Genomic DNA, 6,214 nt, shown 5'->3' with positions numbered 1-6,214 from the left:
GGGAAGCAGAGGCAGGCGGATTTCTGAGTTCGAGGCCAGCCTGGTCTACAGAGTGAGCTCCAGGACAGCCAGGGCTATACAGAGAAACCCTGTCTCGAAAAACCAAAAAAAAAAAAAAAAAAAAAAAAAAAAAAGAATGGGAACAGTCAACCTTCAATCCATTTGTTACCCTTAATCAGAGACCAGAAGATGATGTGTTTTGTGAGTATTTCAGGTGTAGCTGGAAGGGAGAGATCAGGAAATGGTCTTATTTTTACAAAACTTCCTGCTTGTAACTCTATGGTTTATTCTGTTCGTTAAGGGATGGAGGGAAGAAGACAGCTAAAGGGCAGGTTTAGAAGACAGGAGAGTGTGGCCAAAGGTGAAGTGCTCACTGTAAGCCCAGTGAAAACTACAGAGCATTAGCACAAACACCCCAGTGGTGAGCAGGGAAGGATCTCCAGTATTTAGAGTCATAAAATACCAATACTGCATCTGCCTCCTGGGTCAGCACACAACACTAAGATTTGTCCTTAGGTCAAATGAAATGACAAATTTCTGTTTTCCCTACATTTTCTTTTATCCTTCCTTCCTTCCTTCCTTCCTTCCTTCCTTTCTTCCTTCCTTTCTTTCTTTCTTTTTTTCTTTCTCTCTTTCTTTCTATTTTTTTTTTAAGACAAGGTTTTTCTGTGTAGCCCTGGCTGTGCTGGAACTCACTCTGTAGACCAGGCTGGCCTCGAACTCAGAAATCCTCCTGCCTCTGCCTCCCAAGTGCTGGGATTAAAGGCATGATCCACCACTGCCTGGCTCTTCCCTACATTTTTTAGTAATACGAATCTAAGGCCAGTTAGCCCCAACCCCCAAGGGAGGCCACAAGCCACAATCCAAATAGTTCTGAAAGGAGACAGCTGCTTGCTCAATTCAACCAGTGTACTGTCAGCTGAACAAACCAGGCCTCTCTAGGGGAAGGGGATATCTTTTCTGAGTGATCTGTATTTCAATTACTCCCTGCCTAAAAGTGACTTTATTCCGGAGAGAAATGTGCTAGGCCATGCCCGACTTTGTTCATTTGGTGACCAGGACAGCAGATCGTGGGAGAAGATGTGTTGACTAAACTGCTCTCTGCCTTGCACTTGAGGTACCGGAATCCCAAGGAAGCACACTCAGGCTATGTTAGTGAAGCCTTCTGGCTTCTATACAGGACTGACAGGGGAAATGAAGGCCAGAGCAACCCCAAAGGACAGAGTCTGTAGGTCAAAGAGGATAGGGAAATGTTAGGCACACTTACAGTTGTCCCTGTCCTCTTTGATCTCCTCAACTGCAGAACATTATAGGGAGTGACAGACTCTCTTCTGATGGAACTTCAGTCAAGATTCTCTGTATCCACATATCAGTGAGGTTTCAAGGAGTCCATTTAAGTTGGGCTGGGGAAGCCTAGTTACAGAAAGAACCCTGCTAAGTCAGCAGGCACTCTGTTAAGTTAGTTCAACAACAACAACAACAACAACAACAACAACAATCCCCCTTCCCTTGATGGTTCATCTAAGTAACCTCATTCACGGATCCTGTGATGTTGATCACTGGCTGTGGACTGCCTCTTGCTCCTGTTGTATTCAGGATTGAGCCTCAACTCCAGAGTGCTGATACGACAGTGTGTACAACCGCCTCAGATTATACAGTGTTAGGGATCAAACCCAGGGCCTCAAGTATCCTGAGCAAGCATCCTGCCAATTGAGCTACACCCTCGACCACATCTGAGAAACTCAAAATGACCCCCGGAAGTCATCCTCAGTAAAGTTACATCATGGTTAAGTATCAGATGGTTATGATGCAGTAGTGTGGGTAAGATCAAACTCATCCCTGGGCTCTGGATTTTTTTTTCCCTGTGTTCAAGTGTGTGCCTTTGAAGAGTCTGGCTGTCCCCATGACCAGCTTCCTAGGATTCCTTTGGTGAGTAAGCCTCCTGAGCTGATGAGTCAGATCACTGGGGTGTGTGTTGTGGGACAGATTTTAAATCCTAAGGTGACTATACTTTCTGCGGTTGTATCTCTTGGGCCAGAAATCCTGTCTGGCCGTTTCAAGCAAGGACCCACACCTTGAATGCAGGGAGGCCTCTATGTTCTGTTTGATCTTGCTTCTCTCCTCCCCCTCTTCGGGGTGGAGTGGAAGCAGCAGGGGCAGCGGCACTGGTGGTGGTGGTGGTGATGGGGCATCTCACAGAGACTGTTCTTCAACTTCTGCTCTTTTTCTGTTCCATTATCGCTGCACAGACTCTTTACTTGTCTGTCTGTCTGTCCTTATTTCCTTCTTCCCACCTACCTCCCTACTTCCCACCCTCTGCTTCCCTCCCCTTCTTCCTCTTTTTGCTTTCTTTCCTTGGGGCCTCTCTGACTCTCCCCCTCTCTTTGCTCCTTGCCGCCCTCCCCCTCCCTCTTTCATATCTCATGTTGCCTCTGATGGCCTCAAACTTGCTATGTACTAGAAGATATCCTTTAAACTCTTGATCCTCCTGCCTCTGCCTCCTGAATCTGGGATTATAGGCTTGTGCCACGACGCACAGTTTTTACTGGGGACAGAGCACAGAGCGCCTCACAGGACAAGCAAGCATCCTACATCTGAGCCACAGCTGTAGTTCTCTGCTGCCTTCCTTATGGCACTGTTTCTGCAAGCATAACCTGGAACTTAAACTCTCCTCAACAGGCTACTCTTCCCTTCGTCCTCCTCCTCCTTCTTCCTGTCACGGCTCCTCCTCACCCTCCCCCCTCCCCTGCGGCTTCTCCTCCCCCCCAACTTCTTTGAGTCCTGTGACTCATCTCTTCAAGCCCCTTCTGCTTTCATCCCTCTGCTCAATAGTGGCCTCTGTTTTTTTCCGTTCTACGTACTCAATTTACAACTGAGAGTATGGCTTTAAGTCGTGACTCCCAATGGGGTTCTCAAGAGACTTAGAGATTCCTGTAAACCACTATTGGAAGCTCCAAAGGAAGGGGACACTGTATTATCTCAGATGAGCGTTGGGGACAAGCAAACAGTGACTTGATCTTCCTCAGCCTTTGCTTGAACTGTAAGCCACAGCCTTTGTAAGACAGAAAGAGAAGAGAGTCCAAAAGCTCCTTCTACAAACACTTATAAAAAGCTTGAACCATCTACTGTGTACTCAACCTTAGCATGTCCCATTTGCCAAAAACATAATTCAGATAAAAATATAAACTGGAGCAGAGATGAGTGCCAACTATTTTTTATAAACTATGTAGTTGGGTATTGTTGTATTTAACTGCTTCATGGCTAAATTTTAGAGCAAAGCTCTGTGAGGTCTCTGTTTACATCTCTTTGATGTCTATATATGTACATATGTATAATATGTATGTATATATATTGTAAACACACACACACATATATAAACCTGTGCATACTTTTATACCTCTAGGTGGTATTATCAACTTAATTTTTATCATGAAGGATTTAGATGTTCTATTTAAACATACTTAGAAATAAATAAGTGCTTATAAAGATTGAAAATGATCATAGCTTTTAGAAATATAGAAACTAATGTAAAGGTCGATGATTCACCAAAGAATGGCACCGGGACTCAAATAGTATGTAAACTCAAAGAGTATTTTATTCTGCAGAAGTCCAGCATGCTGGGGTCTCCCCATTACCAAGATAGAGAGACAACCAAATGAGCTGGCAAGCCTGATGTAAAGCACATTAGGAGATTCTGGGGTAGGTGACCTCTATCCTCCATCTGGAAACTAACTGTTGCTGGGGAGGTCTGGAAACTGCTGCTGACCCATTGCCCTTGCCTCAGGCCCAGTGACTGGGCAGTTTCTGAGGCCTGGACTTGCCTGGACTTGTCGAATTCTTGGAAACAGAGATTTAGGGCCTAGTCTCCTTAACTGCCAATTTGAAGCCTGTCATGGAGTCAGCCTAGCCTTTGCATTAACAACTTGTGTTTTAAGTTTTATGGAAAAATTTTGATGAGCCTAGTTTGGCATTATTGGTTTAAAAGAAGTGGGTGTGTCTTCTACCTTTCAGTTCTAAGCATTATGCAAGCATGTTCTTGTTCGCATGGAGGTTACTGAGGACATAAAGGGCTTTGTATCAGGTGTTAAAATATCTAAGGGATAAATTTAATTTTGAGATATGTGCACTGGTAAAGATATAGAAAAGATGAATTGCAGTACCTTTTCATGTAAGGCAACCATCAGTAAGAAAAACTCTCAAGAATTTAGCATGTTTTTGTTTTGAGTATATTTGTCTGATATGTATATGTGATAAAACAATTAATATATAGCATCATCAGATGGCACGAGATGATGATTAATCAAGGTCAATAAGATGACTTCCTGGAAGTTTCCAAAATCTTGTTGGTAACTTGTAGCCTCAGAATTATACTAAATTTCTTAGTTAGGGCTTTACTGCTGTGAACAGACACCAAGACCAATGCAACTCTTATAAAGGGCAACATTTAATTGGGACTGGCTTACAGGTTTAGAGGTTCAGTCCATCATCATCAAGGCAGGAACATGGCATTATCCAGGCAGTCATGGTGTAGGCAGAGCTGAGAGTTCTACATCTTCATCTGAAAGCTGATAGTAAAAGACTGACTCCCAGGCAGATAGGGCAAGGGTATTAAAACCCACACCCACAAGGCCACATCTACTCCAACAAGTCCACATCTCCCAACAGTGTCACTCCCAGGGCCAAGCATATGCAAACCATCACACTAAGTAACAGGTGGTCACTAAACAGCTAGGTTATTTGTAAAATAAAGCATGAAAACATGAAGAAGGAGAAGAAGCAGCAGCAGCAGCAGCAGCAGCAGCAGCAGCAGCAGCAGCAGCAGAAGAAGAAGAAGAAGAAGAAGAAGAAGAAGAAGAAGAAAAAGAAGAAGAAGAAGAAGAAGAAAACATGTAAAGAAGATGAAAAAGAATATATATGTATATACATACATACATATATATATACATACATACATACATATATATATATATAATTTGTCTTTAGTCTTTTGAGACAGAGTCTCCTATAACCCAGGAGTGCCTTAAACAACTCACTGTGTACCCAAGGTAACTTGAACTCCTGATTCTCTAGACTCCACTGCTTGAATGCTGTGATTACAAGCATGAGCCACCATGCTGGCTTTTTATTTTCATATGGCACTGAGAGAATACTTTTAGTTGGATATGTTAATAAACATATTCTTTTGCCACATTAGAAAGCTGTACTGTGAAAACATGTACCTAGAAACATCATCAGATGGCACATGGTCCTACAATCCACTAGCCTGCCACAGAAGGCTGGTCTGTAATAAACAACTCACAACTTCTACTACTTTGTATTTTACTGTGAAAAATTATGATCAACACATACAAATAAAAATAGTAGAAAAATGAAGGTGAAGAGAAATAACATCACAGGAAAATCGTTCAGAGAATATAGGATCTTTCTATTAAAGAGGCAAGAAAAGAACTTTTTCTTAAATTGAAATGGCTGGTTGTCCCACAAGTAGAAACAGGAAGGGTAGGACATGGCTTGGATGGATAGCCAGTGTGTACTCTCATGGAGTCAAAGGAGGTGAGTGATACTGGATGGATTTACTTATAAGATTTATTTTATTTTATTTTATTTTATTTTATTTATTTTTTGAGACAGGGTTTCTCTATGTAGCCCTGGCTGTCCTGGAACTTACCCTGTAGACCAGGCTGGCCTCGAACTCAGAAATCTGCCTGCCTCTACCTCCTAAGTGCTGGGATTAAAGGTGTGCACCACCACTGCCTGGCAAGATTTTCTTTTTAAAGGGAAAATTTTCACCAAACAGTGGTAAAGATGAACCGGAGAAGCACAGGGCTGTGAAAGAAAGCAGAATTTGGTTTTCTTTCTTAAAGAGGATGGCTTCTTATGTCTTGGTTCCTTTTCCTGTTGCAGTGATAAAATGCCCCGACAGAAGCAACATAGAGGAGAAAGGGTTTGTTCTAGCACACAGTTCAGGTGTGGAACTGTATGGAGAACCAAAGAGATAGGAAGCTTGAGATAACATTGTACCCGCAGTCAAGAGCCGACTGCAGCCGAGCAGTAGTGGCACACGCCTTTTATCCCAGCACTTGGGAGACAGGGGCAGGCAAATTTCTGAGTTCAAGGCCAGCCTGGTCTACAGAGTGAGTTCCAGGACAGCCAGGGCTATACAGAGAAACCCTGTCTTGAAAAAACAAAAAAACAAAAACAAAACAAAAACAAA

This window comes from Mastomys coucha, unplaced genomic scaffold (assembly GCF_008632895.1).
Source record: "Mastomys coucha isolate ucsf_1 unplaced genomic scaffold, UCSF_Mcou_1 pScaffold17, whole genome shotgun sequence".
NCBI classification, from domain to species: Eukaryota; Metazoa; Chordata; class Mammalia; order Rodentia; family Muridae; genus Mastomys; species Mastomys coucha.
This window is presented reverse-complemented; position numbering follows the sequence as displayed.